At 37.5% G+C, this 18,887-nt stretch overlaps 1 protein-coding gene across 2 annotated transcripts in view; it reads left to right on the top strand.

Moving 5' to 3' along the window:
* Positions 1–18,887, top strand: part of LOC135700728 (uncharacterized) — a 310,244-nt gene that overhangs the window by 182,202 nt on the left and 109,155 nt on the right. Inside the window, exon 3 of one of the 2 annotated variants that reach the window (XM_065221344.1) lies at positions 10,828–10,968. The gene's annotated coding sequence lies outside the window, so the exon portion shown is untranslated. Of the gene's footprint in view, positions 1–10,827; positions 10,973–18,887 lie in introns of both variants that reach the window. The other variant, XM_065221353.1, reaches the window with a different exon arrangement.

Genomic DNA, 18,887 nt, shown 5'->3' with positions numbered 1-18,887 from the left:
AAACTAATCTCGTCAGCTTTACGTCGTTCTGTATGGAAAATGTATGCAAGAAACTTCAAGTGGATGCCATCTACACTGATCTTAAAGCTGCGTTTGATAGAGCTGTGCACGACGTTCTGCTAGCAAAGCTTGAAAAAATTGGATGTTCTGTTTCCTTCTGCAATTGGCTTAGATCGTACCTCGTGCAACGTGAAATTACTGTATGCATTGGAAACTACTCATCGTACTGTTTCTCGAACAGATCAGGAGTTCCACAGGGTAGCACTTTGGGACCAATGCTCTTCTCTTTATTTGTGAACGATGTAACGTTTATTCTACTACGAGGAGGTAAATTGTTTTTTGCCGATGACTTGAAGATTTATCTATTCGTTCGAGGCTATGCCGACTGTTTAGAAATACAAAACCTTCTTGAAATCTTTAATGATTGGTGTGAACGTAATTTTATGGTCCTGTGCGTCTCAAAGTGCTGCGTAATTAGTTTCCGTCGAACTAGGACTGCCATTTTGTTTGATTATAACGTTGCTGGAATTGCAGTTCAACGTGTCCATCACGTTAAAGACCTCGGTGTCATGTTGGATGAAAAGCTCACATACACTCGCCACTTCTCAACCACGATCGACAAAGCTAATCGACAGCTTGGATTCATGTTCAAGATATCTAAGGAATTTCGTGATCCTCTGTGTTTTAAAGCCCTTTACTGTTCATTGGTACGCTCACTACTGGAATTCGCGAGTGTAGTCTGGAATCCCTACCAAGCTGTATGGAGCTGTAGTCGAAGCTGTTCAACGCAAATTCGTCAGATACGCACTGCGCTATCTTCCATGGAGTGACCCGCTGAATTTACCACCGCACACTGGGGCAGATCAGTGATTTTCTCGGAAAAAATTAATAACTTTTGAACAAAGCATCCAATCAGAATACTGTCTTCAGTAAAGTTGTTTGTATTAGTTAAGCGCTTCTTCTGAATAAATTAATTAGTTCGCAACTTGGTCGTAGAGATGGCGCGCGAATCTAACTTTTGAATAAAGCATCCTAGACGTATGGTGTTTTCAACAAAGTTTTTTATCTGTTAAAATGAAGGAAAGTTGCAGAAGACATAAAACTTCCATAACCTTTAATTTCGGAGATATAGGGTGTATTGAAAAATATGATGCCAAAATTCTTATTTGTAATTTTTTTGTATATTTTCATATGTTTGCTCTGGTTTCATATCTTCAGTTTTCTGGTATATGTTAGACAATGACATGAGCTAGCGAAAGAGACAAAGTCCAGCTGCCCTTAGCTGCCATTTCGAGAATCCCACCCACCTAAAATAGAGGCAAAATATCATGTTTTTCGAGAATATTTCACTAAAACCACTATAAATTCCACAAATAGTTCAATGAAAATTCGCACCTAGTTTGTTTTCGTTGGAATAAATGCAGAAACCAGAGCAAACATATGAAAATATACAAAAAAAAATTACAAATAAGAATTTTGGCATCATATTTTTCAATACACCCTATATCTCCGAAACTAAAGGTTATGGAAGTTTTATGTCTTCTGCAACTTTCCTTCATTTTAACAGATAAAAAACTTTGTTGAAAACACCATACGTCTAGGATGCTTTATTCAAAAGTTAGATTCGCGCGCCATCTCTACGACCAAGTTGCGAACTAACTAATTTATTCAGAAGAAGCGCTTAACTAATACAAACAACTTTACTGGAGACAGTATTCTGATTGGATGCTTTGTTCAAAAGTTATTAATTTTTTCCGAGAAAATCACTGATCTGCCCCAGTGTGCACCGTATGCTGAGCGCTGTCGTTTACTGGGTTTGGATACTCTTGCTAAGCGACGAAACATATCGCAGGTCGTCTTCGTTGCTAAAGTTTTACTCGCAGAATATGATGTTCCTGAGTTACTGGCCAAAATTAATCTGTATGCTCCTGCCCGAACACTCCGTCCGAGAACCTTGCTACATGAAGTAGTACATGCAACCAACTATGCTGCAAACAGTTCCTTTGTCGCCATGATTCATCAATTCAACGAAGCCTCTGACCTATTTGACTTTGACATCAATGCCTCGATGTTTCGTCATCGTTTGCTGTTGGCCAATTTTTAATTTTTAATGAGTGACTACATTTAGATTTAAGTGTTTCATTGAGACTTTCAAGTCAGATGGACTATAATAATAATAAATAAATAAATAAATACCAATTTTCAAAACTATATTACATCACATAAGGATGGGGTGGTATCGAAAATAAGTGATTAGGTTCTCTCAAACGGGTAAACGCACGGCCTACTTTGAACCTCGATGCATTGCGGTCATCGAGGCTTAAGCTAAGACGTGCTGTCAAAGTGGTAGCGTCGGTGATCATTGTGTTTTGTTTACTACAACTGTTTGCGTTTTATTTTTCGTGAAAAATTAGTGCTTATCAACCGCCTCGCAATGAATTGTTCGGAGTATGGAAGGAGAAACTAGGTAAATCTCGTGAAATCAAAATGCATCATGTCCGGGATCACGTACTTTCAAAATGGGTTGGAATTACGAAAGACAGCTGCAGAAAAATGAGAAGAGCTATTGCCAGTTTTTGTGCAGAGCTAGAAAAGCGTTGGATTAGAGCCATCAGCATGGTTAACCGCTTTCTAGTAGCAAATGCGGATTGGCTGAAGGGACCCGGCTGAAGCTCTGGAACAAGTGAGGAATTGGCTTACGCGGCGGAAATGAATGCGCGTGCAGATGGATCTAAGGACGCGGCAAAATTTGTGCATGAAACATTACAAACATCTCTTTCTCGAGCAAGAAAAACTCGACAGGGACGGGAGCTTTTCCAAGGGCCACTGGACGCTGTTGCGTAATACTACAAAGCAATGTAATGTTTCGCAGATTTTTCCCTCATATAAGAGGTTGATGTCTCCCAGACAATATAATGGATGTCTGAGATAACAGCTGAAACTCAACTTCAGTAGCTTATGGACCACACTACCAAACGAATTTAATCGCTCGATTAACCGGAGATCAGTGAAGAACTGGAACTACTTTCAAAATGGGGATTCGATGGATCATCGGATCATTCAAATTATAAACAAACATGTTCATGTGAAGATTCCGATGACAGCTCTGTTTTCATAAAGTCCATGGTTCCACTACAATTACGAGTTCGAAGTAATCCTAGCAAAATTCTATGGATGAATGAGAGGCCATCATCTACAAGGATATGCCGACCGATTCGCATGCAGTTTGTCATGGAGACTGCAGCACTATCATTGAAAGAAAAGGAGTATTTTGATAGGCATATTCAAAGTTTGCTGCCTACTGATGTGCATGGAGTGAAAATTCACCATGCCATGGTGTGTTCTATGGTAGACGGAAAAGTCTGCAGCTCTGTGACCGGAATCTCGACACAAAAATACGATCTTGATGCCATGAAATACAGATCTGTCGATGAATCCATCTTCCAATTTGCTTACCATGCTTATTTATTGATAAAGGTTTATGAAATGCCTTTTGCATATTTCATACCGACTGGACACCAAATGCTGGCTGGCTCAAACACTGAATTGCAGTTGGTGTCAATATGAATACATCATGGTCAGAGATGGAAAATCATTTACATTCATTTCGTGCATTCATTTACATTCATTTGCCTCTAACTTTTTTCATAAGCAGAATTCCGTAAACTAATGTTTGAAGCTTTTGTAGGTTTTCATATTAGCTACATGTTTTGTAAACAACTCAAATCGGTGTCTCTTATGCATGATTAATCAGTTTGATAAGAACCCCCCATTGTTTTTCAGTGAATGTAAATTACATTCACTGAAAATCAATAACATGTTCTGCCAGCTCTAGTTCGTCATGCATAAGATATTCAGATTTTAATTATTCACAATAATATCAAAAGCTACAAAAGCTTCATACATCATTTTACGGTGTTCTGTTAATGGAAAAGTTACAGGCAAATGAATGTAAATGAATGTCCGAAATGAATGTAAATGATTTTCCATCCCTGATCATGGTTGCTGGCCTCTCTGTATGCATAAAAGGATGGATAAAAAATTTATCAGTAATTAATATTAATATTTGAAAATTATGGCATACCCTGAACACTTTCTTGAAAGATTTCCACGAAACTTTTTCAGATCTTTGTTCCTACACTCCTTTGGCTCCTCCGACAGACATCCAATGGGTACGATTACTGCAGCAATAATATCCGCTCCATGAATCAGGACTCGCTGTACCGATGACGGCATGTAGTACCACCCGTAATGTTGTATGTAGCACTTGGCAGTCTCATGACAAAAGTCTTTGAAGGCACTGACATCGATGGATTGGCCGCATGCCAACACACTTAGAAATACTGCAAATTTCGCAACAAGTTCTTCATTCAGTTCAGTTATTTTGGCCGTTAACTTGGGATCCGAAAAAAAGCGACGCGCATTGTTGCCATCATTGCTGGATCCTGAGCCATGCTTCGGTATATCCATCGAATAACCGTAAAGCATTTATAATTCTGTGAAGGTATTTTTTCCATGCAGACATTTTGAAGACATTTCATGATATGTGAAGTTGTTTCAAGACATGTGGAAGCTGAAGAAGACTTCCGATGGATGTTTTTTTTTTTTTTAATTTTAACCTGGCATATGAATATTTTTGTTAAATAAATGAAGTTTTTAATTTAACCAAAATCTTGTATTTCAGAATAAAACTTGATCCAATTGAATTTAATAGGACTTCACTAAAATTTTCGACCAGCTGGAGATCTGTTAAGTACTTCCTAACCGATCTGCCATCTTAATAGAGCCAATTGAATGTTTAATCAGTTTAAGATCTTCAGATTTCCTGATAAACATGAATTTACTAATTTTTGACCAACCAGCAATCTCGAGAGACTATCTAAAGACGTTATTTGAATTTTATAAACAGTTGAATATCTTAACAATAAAAATTGATCAATCTGAAGTCTTGAAAAATACTCAGAGGTCTTTAAATCTCCGACCAGTTGTATATCCTTTAAATTCTCTCTAATCAAACTTCCGTCTTGGAAGGATGTCTAAAAGGAGACTGTTGAATTTTTGAACACTTGCAGATCTTCAGAACATTACTTTATTAATTTGGAAAGTCTTGAATAATATCCAGAGATATCATTACAAAGCCGTGAATAAAAATTCCTGTACTTTCAATAAGTTTCTTGAACTTAAACTCAGTTTCATGGTCTCAAAGCCTCAAAGCCAGCTCCCTGAATATGTAGATTATTCTACGAAATCCTGGGATTTTCCGTCAACTTTTTCGAAAATGTCACATTCCCAGTACTTCAAAGATTTTCCCATAGCTTTTTTTTTTTTTTAATTTTTCGATACGTACCACTGAATTCCTGCCCAGCTTGCTGAACTTGTACGAATTTCAAATAATTCATGCGATGTTCCGTAATCATCGTCCACGAAGTTGTTTAGCATTCTACGAAATATCCTGAAGATCTATGATGGTCCCTGAAGTTTCACGAAGTTCCACGAAGTTCTATGAAGTTCTCTGAAATCAAATGAATGTATCTTGACATCTAAGAAATTCTCTAATGTGACGTGATGTTTGTCAGCCTAATTTCACAATAGTTTGTGCAGATCATGATGATTATGGTGGATGATTTCTCTCATGAATGTATTTGTAAAAAATATTTTGCCGTGCTTTAGGATTACCTAGATTACATACTAACGGGTATAGGTAATGCATATCTTTGTGTGTAACAAATGGCAGCGATGGAGAGCTATGGAAATCAAGATAGAAGTCGGTGACATATAGAAGCTCCTCCAGAAGGAGTAAGCATTTTACAAGATTCCGCTCGCTAATCTAAGAAAGGACTCTAAAAACTGCAAATACTTAGTCATTTCATCAGTCGAGACTAGCTTCATACCATACTTCCAATCATCTTAACAATACATTTAAATGGTTTTTCGATTAACTATGAATGATGGAAATCTCACGACGAACAACCTGATTTTCGTCTATGTAGCTTGTAGAATATAAAATTTAATCAAAATGTTCACGGTTTGTTTCACTGCTAGATCGTATTTTTCACGAGTGCTTCTTGTACAACGATCATATACATGATGTCTACATGATCATCATGATCATATGAAGTGATGTCTGTGTGAATATTGTGTGAAAAATCAGAATGAATGGCAAACGAAGGGAAGATATATATTTCATAAAATGCGAGAGTTCTGGATTCAAATTCTGCTACAGATATTCCAAGAAAAATTTAAAGAGGTAAAAGAGTCTCAAATTAAAAAAATCCCGGACAACACGCGATCCCGGGATTTTTAAACTAATTTCCCGGAATTCGGAAATCCCGGTAAGCTCTAGTGACGAATAAATAAAAATCACACAAAGTTGCAATAAGTTTCAGCTACAGTGTGTGTTGGCGATTTTTTTTTTATTTCAATTCTGTGGATGTTTTTTTTTGTGGGTCTCGGAGGAACAGTTTTTGCATCGTTCATCAACGGTTGGATCTGAAGATTAATTTCTGTACAAATTCAACGATCCAATCTCTACAATCCGCAATAATTATTATTTAATTTAAATTTATTAGGCCGGAACAAATATCAAGTTTTTCTTTTGTCACCCCCCCCCCCCCTTCAAAATTTTGGAATAACACCAAGGGGGAAATAAAATAAAACTTTCAGTGTATATTGATTTTTCGCAAATTCTTTTTTTTTTTTTATTATAGTCACTTTAACCCTCTTGGGTCATTCGTGACTTGTCCGGGGGTGAGATTTGAACTCGTGACTTTGGCGTGAGAGGTATGGATGTTAACCACTACGCCGGGGTCGCCCCCTTTCGCAAATTCATTTGGGTATGGATACTCGCTTTGCTAGATTTTATTATGTTGTTGTTGTGGTTGTTGGCACATAAATTTGTACTTGACCAGTACGGCATGACAGGTCCTTGAAGTCGGATCAGCCGGTTTCAGTTGTTGAAAACGGATTTTATCGAACATCATTCCTAATATTGTTTGGCAACTCACTAGCTAAGCCACCTTCAATCTGCTCGATCCCTCTTGTTTGTTGCGCACATCTTCATCTTGTTCCAGTCGGATCACTGCCATGAATCATTTTCATTGGGTCGTTATCCGACATTATTACGATGTGCCCAGCCCACCGTAGTCGCCAGATTTTTGCATTCGATCTACATTTCTTAACTTACAAACCTTCTGCAATGATACTTAATGATTCACTTCTCTTCTACAGTGATTCAATAATTTCCGAGCTAAATCCAATCTTTTCAAAATTGGTTTAAATTTTTTAGAAGTGAGACCAAATCAGAAACGATTCAGGAAATTCTTAACTGAGGTGACACTTTTCAAAGCAGATTCAAAACTGATTCTGAACTTTTTTGAAGTGAGTTCAAACTTTCGAATAAGTCATCCATATTTTTCTAACTTTCCTGAAGTGATTCAACATATTCCAAATCCAATCTTTACAGAATTGGTTTCGCATTTTCTGAAGTGAGGCAACATAAGCTGATTAATCCTTTTCCTAAATGAATCCAAGGTTTCCTGCATTGATTCAACTTTTTCCGAACTGAAACCAAACTAGTCAGAACGGGTTTGATATTTTCCTAAGTGAGCTCCAGATTTTTGTTAACTGCTTTGGCATTTGGCAAGGACACAATCTTGCTTAGTGAAAGTGTAGAAAGTTTTCCGAAGTGAACCGACAATTTTTTTAAGCTTAAATTTTCCAAATGGTGTTCAACCTTTTCTGAAGTGGTTCAAAACCTTCCTTAAGGAGTCCAAACTTTTCTGTTGAGTGATTGAATTATATTTAATGTTAGTCTAAGCTTTCCTGAAGTGATTTACCTAACTTTTAACGAAGATTCCGCTCCTTTAGATCCCTTCCTCGTTCTTGTGAGATTCACATCCTTTGAAAATTAGGCTGAGATTTTAAAAAACGGACCTTCGTGTGTTCTACCTGGGGGTAGATTATTTTTAAAGCAAGCACAATTGTTGAGAAAACTGGGTTTACATCCACAAAAGTACGTATTTTCATAGAAATTTGGGTTTCTTGATCAGCCAAGTTGGATTTTGGCTACGTCCTTTGAAAAACAGTCTTGGATGAAGTAATGAAGTAATGAAATTGGGTTGTTAGCGGAATGCTAAATAAAACAGCAAAAAAGGTTATCTTCCATTTAATTCCACTTAATTAATTTTGGTATCCATGACAGATACGTATTTCGACTACAATGTGCAGTCTTCATCAGTGTCATTCCCACTAAAGAACTTATCAAAATCTAACCCCCTGCACATTGTAGTCGAAATACGTATCTGTCATGGATACCAAAATTAATTAAGTGGAATTAAATGGAAGATAACCTTTTTTGCTGTTTTATTTAGCATTCCGCTAACAACCCAATTTCATTACTTCATTATGATGGCTACCAAGCCTTTGGGGATTTTCCTTATTAGAAAGTTGTATAGATTTTTCTCCTTTAGCTTACTTAAATCTTTGGTTTTTATTAGTTAGGTAGGTTCCGATTCAACACATTGTAGTTTCATTTTTATACCTATGATCTTGACTTTTTTACCTAGGGGATGAGTACAAGGGGGTTAGATTTTGATAAGTTCTTTAGTGGGAATGACACTGATGAAGACTGCACATTGTAGTCTTGGATGTTATGGAATAGACCTTTGTGAGTTCATACGTGATGGTAGATTTTTTTGAAGTCAGGTTGGATTTCGGTTCAATCTTTTGAAATTTGTGCTTGGATTTTATAGAATGGAACTTGTTGAATACCAGAAGGATGAACCTGGTTAATATTCACAAAAGAAGGTATTTTCATAGAAAATTAATTTTTCTGTTTTTCCGAACTGAATTTTGGCTTCTATCTGTGAAAAATAGGCTTGTATTTTAAACTTCGATTTTCTGTTCTGCCAAGTTGAATTTCGGCTCCGATCTTTGAAAATAAACTTGAATTTTATAGAATGGACTTTGCTGAATCCATAAGTTATGGTAAATTTTTTGAAGCATGCACAATTTTTTAGAACACTGGGTTTGAATTCTCAAAAGTACGTATTTTTATAGAAATTCGGGTTTCTTGTTCAGCCAAGTTGAATTTCGGCTCATTCCTTTGAAAAATAGGAGTGGATTTTTCCGAATTGCTGAATCCATCCGTATTTTCATAGAAATTTGGTTTTTCGGTTCTGTCAAATTGCATTTCGGCTCATATCTTTGAAAAATAGGCTTGAATGGACATTGCTGAATTCATACGTGAAGGTTGAACCAGATTTGTCATTCGAAAAGGTGTTTTTTTTTGTTTTCCTTTTCTGCTAAGTTGGATTTTGATACTGTCCTTTGAAAGTTATGCTTAGATTTTATAGAATTGACATTGCTGAATTCATATGTGATTATTATTTTTTTTAAGCACACCCAAAGCCAGGTTTAAATTGACAAAACTACGTATTTTTGTTAAAATTTGGTTTTTATGTTCAGCTAATATGGATTTTGGCTCCTTTCTTTGAATATTACGCTTGGATTTTGTTGAAGAGGCCTTCCTGAATCCATACGTCTAGTTACATTTTTTGAAGCACGAACAATTGTTGAGAAAACTGAGTTAAATTAGGATAGGGAGGAAGTTCGAAAACAAATTTTTTTTTCGTTAGAACTGTTACGTTTGTGGTATTCCGCTTGATGGTTTATCCGGAATTTATCAATACCCAAAAATCAATTCCTTTGATCCTATTCATCTACATTATTACCAATGTTCTTCCTTGAAAGGATACAAAAACTTATGCGCGAAATGTCTTGTTGATAACTCGAGTGTTACACATAATAAAGTCAACATTTTTGGCATTAGTGTCAAAAATCACGGCTTCAAAGAAGTATAAGGCTAAAGCGGAGGCTAAGAAAAATGTTAGCGTTTGAAATATATGGTTTAGATATAATGTAAAACGAATTTTAAATGTTTTATTTTTTTTTTTTTTGGTTTATTTTTTATCCCCCCCCCCCCTCGACTGGTGCGAGCATCGAGTGACAAAAGAAAAACTTGTGATTTGTTCCGGCCTTATACGTTGTATAACATTTATCCAAGTATGTTGTAGAACAGTTAAATGTAAAGATTTTCCTAATTTAAAACGCCCCAGATTCAGACAGTTGCTGCACTTGTAGCAGTAGTTGTGATGATGCCACCAATCCTTGTTTACAAACATTCCCGAATAAAATGCCTGTTTATAAAAAAACTTAAATGTCGCGTTAATACTAAATTGTTGACTAATGCGCTCAAACATTTCCAAGCATATATATGGACTCATGGCATAAGATTCTTTTTGCTTATAAATCCAAAGCTTGTCTGTTCCCAAAAGCTTTCCATTCCGGACATGGACGCTCTGTTTTCGTTCCGCTACTGTACTGATGTACATTCGTTGGTACTGTTGTTTGGTAAATTTCCAGAAGATTTTCTACTTGTAGCAATCCCACTGCTTTGCAAAGTCACCCTTGGATGGAATCGTTCTAAAGTAGAATCTCCATGCTTTCACATAGAAGCTTACCGTTTCTACTGTATTTTGTTCGGTTGCCTACCAAAGATTTGTGTGTGTACCCATGCACCAGCACTCTAATCCAAGAGTAAAGTTCTCGGTATCAACCTTCACGATTCCGTTAGGTTTTGGTTCGTTTCAGCTCAGCCATCCATTCTTGAGTCGAAAGCGGAAGAAGAACAGCAACGTTCCAAAAAGTACCCACCGTAATAAATCACTTCAGGTTACATACCCACCTTCCCACAATGTTGTCGTGTTGCACTGCACAAACGTGGCTTTTCGAGTTTACATGAGCTTCTTTTCTATTATGTGGTTTCAGGTGAGCGAGAGTCTGGAGTGACGATAATTGTACACCATCAGAGGACGCAAGAGGAAATGCCAACTTGGAGTACCATCATCATGCTGTGATGCAGTTCGTGCGAGATTATCAAGACGTGCTGCCAAAGGTGAAAGTGTAACTGTAAGTAAGTTGAATTTATATTTTTAGTTAAATGCAGAACCAACCCACATCGATGGAATAGTTGTTCTGGAAGCTTGCATTACTATTGCTACTGCATTTCTCTATTCCAATTTACGCTTCGCTTCGCAAACATCGTTTCGGGTCGGACCTGGACAAACAAATTCCCACTCTGCATATGCTCGCTCGTCTTGGATGCCAACTCGAATTTCATCCCAGTGCAAATATTTACATTCCAATGCAAGTTCCAACTCGGCCACTCAGTGCTTCGAGTCTCGGTTTCCCAGCAACAAAGTAAAGACCCTAGAGATCGTCTCTTGTTTGAATATCTCACTAGCATGCCGAAATTGATTGCCTTCTTCTTCTGGATGCCTGTTCTATGCCCATACAGTCAAGATCGCTGAGCTCGTTTGCGGGTGCTGACTCGCTCATTACTGTGGGGGCCTAGGCCATCGATCTTTAACTGTACCTACCTCTACGCTTTGATCGGCTGTAGAAGTGAAAATGAACCGCCATGAGGGGGAAGCCCAAAACAAATACTCCACCATGCCCCGTCCCCCCCCCTTGTCCCACCATTATCCGCAGCTATTGTTGAAAATCGACACGGTTCCGAGCAACTTTGTACAAGGAATTTTTCCCTGCTTTTCCATATGGATGCATAAACAGAAAAGTTAACAAAATCAATTACCAGAACTTGCTGGGCTCCAACGCCAACCGGGAGAAGAAACGTACAAAACTCGTAATAGGTAAAATAGCATAATCGTTGGGAAACTGCTCTCCGGTCTACCGGAGATATAGAGAGTGGGGAGCAGTGCAAGCAGCTTCGATGGACGATGTTTGTCCGTTTTCAATGGAAATAAGCGAGTATGAGGAATTGCTGGGGTCTGGCACCGGATTGTAACATATGCCATGAGTTATAGTTTTTCCATTCCGAACAGGAAAATACCGTCTGAGAAGGGATTTACTCTGATTCCATGATAACGAGTATCGTCAGCTGGCAAACTGATGGGGATATTTGACTTTATTATACTATCTGTGGGGGTGCAGGAGGATTTCTCGTTATCTGTAACTTGAGCAATAAAGTAGATGGTTATAAGTTGGTAATTTTTCGTAGAAATATGCATCATTGGAGTAAATGAAATTTATAGACAATCAGAAGGCACGTAGGGGAAATGGCTCTATTGTTGGCCTATGGATCTAAGATTGGACACATCGCTAAAAATCTGCTATTTATTAATTTTAGCTAGATGAATGCATCATTGGGACGGAGAGGATCGTAGTGTGCTGTGCTCGAAGAAAGACATGGAAAATTTTCAGCCGTCAATTTTTGCTCCGTTTTTTCTCCAATTTGTGAAGTTGTAATTAGATTTCGCTTATGCTCCCGCTCCACAAATTTGTGGCATCGCAAGTGATAGTTTTTAAGTTCAGTTTATTTATGCGTTGTATGATTTTATGAGCGGTTGCTTCGTGTTTGCGTCAAGGAGCAATTGACTATATTAAACCTGAGGATTGATCCCCGTAAGGCGGGTCTATGATCGGAACTACTACACCAAACGTGACAGAGCTGCTTGCTAAGGATTCACTTGGACTGATTTGGTGAGATTGTTCCTTTTTTTTTCTTTTATCTATTTAAACTTAATGTCTATGAATCCGTAGCATTTGGAATCATTTGATTCGGATGAGACTTAACTTTCATCCTATGGATTTTAGACATCCAATTTTTTATACATTATACAATATACATTTTATATCGGTACTACGTGTATGCGGGGCGTGTTGTAAGTTCATGCATTGTTTCTTCTCATTGTAGACAGCGAATAACGAATAGCGAGCAAGGGCGCTATAACCTAGGCGAATACAGTATTCCCTCCGTATAGGTTACGTCCGCACACCGCTCTCTGTTGTCCTTCGACTGAGGTCGGCTGGATCGATTGAGGGGTGGTAGTGGGTGGGCGGTGCCGTCCACGCTTGTACGGAGGGAGGACTGTACGCTCGAACACAAGGGGTAAATACCTGTGTTCCATCCCAGGAGATCGGACAACCAAGGAGTGTACATTAACTTTCTTAGCTCTGTCACTCCCAACGATTTATATAGCCTATTTTCAAATCCTGCATACGGAGCGGTTGGTACGGTATGTCCCCGCTCTTTGATTACCTGTGGATTAAATGTTAACCACTGTCTATACTTATTAAGTAGACATGGTAAACATTCACTTCCACAAAAATTAACTAAACGCTACACAGTAGGCCTGGCCGCTTTATTGTTTGTTTCACATCCTTGATGTGCAACAGGCATTAATAATGACAAGAAAAATGATAGATGTATCATTTTCCAGGATTCTTTCAAGTACTGGCTGTGTATGTGTAGACTAGACTAGACTAGACTAGATGAATGCATCATTGGGACGGTGCTTAAGGATATTTTTGGTTACTATTGAAAATGTAGTCGATTGCTATGGGAGATTATGTATGGGCCCAAATTAGGGGCACTTAGCCAACATTACATCCTATTCCCCTATATCAAAAGAGTTTTATGCGAACATACACACCGACGAACCAATTTTTTGTAATGCAATCTAGCTTCCGGTTTTGTATGTTTATCCATTTTTACATAAAGAAAATGAAGCCAAATACAGACGTGAAAAGTTGAATTTGATTTCACTAACGATTTGATTTCGTTTCATTTAAAAGTTAATCCTTTAAAACATATCAGATTGACAAGTCTTACGATTTCATCCTATTCAATTTGTTCTTCTATTTTGAAAATATGCATCATGAGATGAATTCTATTCTTATAAGCGATTTTGATTTACAAACTGCAGTAATTACGATTCTATCTGTGCATTGTTATTCGTTTTCTAGTTGCCTGTGGAGTTAAAAAAAAACTACAAGGGACAGCCCCTTGGAGTTGTACGCAACGGTGACGTAGGACTACGTGGTTTTACATAATAAATGTTGTTTGTTAACTGTAACAGGAGCTTATTTTTTGTGTCGGTATAGGAATTTGAGCGGGGTTCTCTCTGTTTATACTCTTTAGTATGACTATGATTGCCCTGAAAAGAACCTTTTGATATGATTTTTTGTTGGGACATGTTCAGAAACTTAACTCTTCTGCAAAATCTTGGTGGCTCTGAAAAAAGCCGATGGTAGTACATGCTTAAAGCCTTTCGAAGATGATCAGAAAATCGGACCGCACGATCCCATATTCTTCGGTTCAATGATCGGGCCCTCGCAAGAGTCTCGGCCCGTCTGCTGCTGGACAAGGGTTGAACTGGTGTCTGCGACAGGTTGGAAGGCCGCAGAATACCAGTGTCCACCCAGCTAAAGCTCCTACCCTTTTTAGGATTTCTCGTTAAACTCCTTTTCTCAACAAGTTAGTAAATCTTAGCCTTTAGCCAAGGCGTGGTCACTCTACACACTTATTGTGTGCCAACTTTTTCTCAGTGTGCCGCAGCTGTGCTGGCAGTGCCGAGATGTCTTTTGTTTGCTTGAATAATGACTTGTATGGCAACCCGGTATTTTGATAGCTCTTGTTTTTGTTTTGTTTTTCGAAGCCTGAGATGGAGTACACAGCAAAAAAATTATTTTAATATCACATCAAAGTGGATGCACTTCAATGGTGTCGAAAATATGGTGTAATATTACTTGCCAAAAAGGACAAAATTATCATTAATACAGTGCATGAATTGACATTACGCTGCTTTTACTGCATTTGTTTATTGTTGTGGCCATAAAAATTACATGAGATTTTCGACATGATTGAAGTGCATCCTCTTGGATGTAATATTAAAATTTATTTTCTGCTGTGTAGGTACAACATTTCCATTCAGAGATATGGACTTTGTGGGTGGATTTTTACCAAGACGGTCCTGGTTGGTGTATCAGCAGCAGTAGTAGCCTGAACAGACCAGAGCTGGTAAATATCACGGCCGTCATATGACAATGAGAAAACAGGTTCTCTCACTATCACGAGACGAAACTACCTATCATGAGCGTTCTTGTCATTTCCCAATGTTCATACACTCATGAGAATAATTTGCATACAGTCTTTGAATCAACATTTCTAGCAAATTTAGATAAATTTAGGCAAGCAACAGATTACATTGAATGAACTTACTCTTAAGAATGTCGCGGTGCATATAACAATAATATCAATAAATGAGCTACACCGTACGAAAAATTCATGTAAATATAGCGCACATAATATTTACGCTAGATTTGGCATAAATTTACGCGATATTTCGTGTAAATTTAAGCGCAATATCACATAAATTAGCAAAATTGTATGCAAGCTTGTAAACGATTTCACTGTTTATGCCAAGTATAGCTCAAAATTAAACAAAGGGAGATTTTACGCGATAGTTAAAATTCAGAATTTTTTTCTGTGTAACTCGTATAGCCGTGGCCGAGGCTGGAAACCTCGATCCGGTCACGACACCACTGTCTGGTGTTCTTTGTCTTCTGTTCATCTAATGAATGGATAGAGCCCAGATAATGAAATGAGAACAAGACTGCCATCACGAGAGTCTGTGTAATGATTTTCATAACGGAGCTGAAGGATATCATGAACCCGGGAAGGATGATAACTTTGGGTAATAAAAATGAACATTTTTCCCCGAAATGTTGGGATTTTGCAGTGTTGCTATACATGCGATTGCACTGATTTGTTCATTCTGGGTGGTCGGAATGATTGTATGCAGTCCGGCGCGAAAAGATGTACCTACTTCTTCGAACAGGCATCAGAATGTGCGCAGACAATTCGATCTAGGAGAATCCTAGGAGAAATGATTTGAGAAAATTGGATTGTCTTCTGGCAACATCAATAACAAATTTTGACACATGCACACTGCGCAGTCGCAGAAAAAGTTCAGTGTTGCCAGTAACTTTAAAGATCAGGCAAATTTTGACCATGGGTGCCAAACAGTGCCAATGACTGTGTCCAGATGTGTTCAAGCTTGTTTTTGGCACACTGGGCGGAGTGACCAACGCCTTGCCTTTACGAGAAAGATGATTAACACTTTTTTCGGCGAATTTATGATCCTGTTTCACGTCATGGTTATTCGGTGTGCCTGTTCAGATAAATTACTATTTTTATTTATTTTCTCTACTGCGCTAAATCAAACGAGTAGAAATAATAAGGGATGTCGGTTACGCGCTTGAATAATTGAAAATTAGATAATCAAATATCTGTAAAAATCTTTACGATGAACTGTTAATCGAATAATTGGACTTTTGGGCACCCCTAGAAATAATTGTAATTTCATGCTTTTTGGTGGTCCTTCAAAAATGTCGAACAGCAGAATTGCATCCAGCAAGTGTAACCCAAGAACCAGAAGCAGTGCGATGCTAGTTTTCATTGCTATGACGACGATTGAGTTAAGCGGCTTAGAAGCAGAGGGGTTAAAGTCAATTCTCTTCATCGATTTCCTCTTCTGGTGACCATGGCTTCACTAACCTATTTCGCACTATTTCTACTATGCTCTTCTATCATCCAGAACAACAAACGAATCATTGAATGTGTTTGCCGTCGAGTTTTTAACGAAACAGAAAGTCTATGAAGAGAATCGATCAAAATCACTTCCAAGTTTGGTTACAAGATTACAACTCTGAAGAGCATTTTGTGTGGTTGGGGGGACCGTTGAGGACGTGTGGTTCGGAATATGGCGATAAGTGTGCAAAATGTTACGCAATTGAATCCTCCCTATTCGCACACGCCCGAAGATCGGAGGCGAATGACACTTCGACTTGTGACTCTCTGATGACAGTGTTGAAGAAACAGCAATGCTACATCGACATGTTTAGTCTAGAAACGATTCTGTGATGACTGTGTTGGGGTAGCAGCATAGTACGTTATGGTTATGGTGGATTTGTCAGTTATTTCGACGCTTTTGGACAATGCTTAACATGTACCACTTTTTCAATAGTTTTTTGTTGAAAATCAACAACTAAAAGCAATGCTATCGATGCGTAGAAATATTTCTTGACGATTGGTGATAAAACTATTGAAATTGGTCCAGGGGCAGCTGAGTTATTAACGTCCAAAATCTTTCATATTTTCGTTACATGTTCCATTTTCGGTTTTCACAAAGTGTACCCCCATATAGAAATCACAGACATAGTCCTACATCAAAAAATCGATTCAGTTCGACGTTCACACTGAGAAAATGTGCGATAAATATCTACTAGAGTTGGGATCTTAGAACAACCAAATTTAGCACCTCTGTTCCTCTATAGTCGTTTAAAATAGCTCAACTTATTCTGTGTTTTTCTATACTGACGGTAAATGCCAACAACTGGCTCAAACAGTTTCCAAATGAGATCATAGCAATGGTGTTGACGTGTTTAAGCATATCTTTTAACTTCATTTTGGCGTTTCTCAAGGCATTGCAATTTGGGCGGAAAGGCGGAAACAATTTGCATTTGATGCCAAAATGGCGAGAATCGCAAAAAATGCAGACTAATGCCAACATTAGAGCCATTTTCGCTATGCAAAAAATTTTTGGGTGTACACGCTCCTTTGATATTACGAGACTATTCACAACGCGTAAAGTTGAAGCTGAGAGTTGAATCGATGCAATAATGATTCCATTGCTCCTTATTTTCTTAGAAAGAGAAGGTATAATAATGCTATCTCTTTTTTCTCTGCACCGATGGCTGACTCAAAACAATTGCTCCCAGCCGTTATGGAAGTTTCGGTTGCATTCGGGTTTAAAGTCTGAATCATTAAACTCAATCTCACCACAGCTTGGTGAGATTTGCAGCTGTTGAGTTTTGTTAGCTTGATATTTCGAGCTGCGATATCACAGCTTGAAATATCACCTGCAGTTATTTGCTTATTGATTTTTGTCTACGAAAACCAAGCGTGATCTTGTTCCTTGGTGAGATTTGATTTTTTGATATTTTTCCAACACTATCAGGAATTATTATACATATAGGAATTCGGAACAGGATTCTAAGTGAACTAAACCTATGACTGAAACATAATGATGATACAACTAACTACACTCCTGAAACTACGCCTAATGTTCACCTACGACTAAACATCTTTTGAATGTAGATAAATCAATTAATCATAGACAAAGTCTGAAGCGACCGGCTAACAAATATGGATAATAGTACCAAGGGAATTTAATTCTTGATATAACACAAACAATTCTTTTCAAAATTTTAAGCTAGTTTGTAGAAAGTTTCTAGCGAATTCATAAGATAATTCATAAGAAATTTGATGACATTTCAAGGAGTTACCGGGAGTGTTCGTCAGGAAATGTAAAGCATTTTTCAAACGCTGAGTAGTCTTCCTGGAGATTCTGATGAAAGCTCTAAGGATATTCTAAGGAGTGATTCAAAAGAATTCCATTAAAATTCCAAGAGATCATCGCGATGGTTTTTTTAAGGAAGAATTACTGTGGAATTTAGCGGATAATCCTCATAGAATTCTGAGGTGATATCCAAGAAAATTTGAGTTGAGTACTGTTCTAAATTCTAAATGGCATTCCAATAGATTTTCGATGCATATTCTATGCAAACTGTTAAGAAAATGTAGGAAATATATTTATGCATTTTTCAATTATTATGAAAACCAAAAATGTAGAGTTGAAGAGTTTTATATTATGGTTAAAATTTCTAGAAAATATCAGAAATAATTGTACGATTGTTGAGAGGAATCCTGACATTAAAAGTAATTCTGAAGATATTTCAGAATGATCATAAGAAAATCCTTTAGAAATTTTGAAAGATATAATGAGATAAGTTTTAAAGAAATAATTCAGTTATTTAAAACATTGAAAATTTTCATGATTCCGTACATAGAAATTTAAGATCCAGGATTAACAAAAACTCGCAAGATTACAAGAACAAATTTCAAGATGCAGGTATTCGAAAACTGTTCATGATTATGAGACTAGACACTTCTCATTTTTCTC

Source organism: Ochlerotatus camptorhynchus, unplaced genomic scaffold (assembly GCF_037179485.1).
Source record: "Ochlerotatus camptorhynchus isolate MF236.1 unplaced genomic scaffold, CSIRO-AGI_Acam_v1.1 ptg000012l, whole genome shotgun sequence".
In the NCBI taxonomy this organism is placed as follows: Eukaryota; Metazoa; Arthropoda; class Insecta; order Diptera; family Culicidae; genus Ochlerotatus; species Ochlerotatus camptorhynchus.
This window is presented reverse-complemented; position numbering and strand designations above follow the sequence as displayed.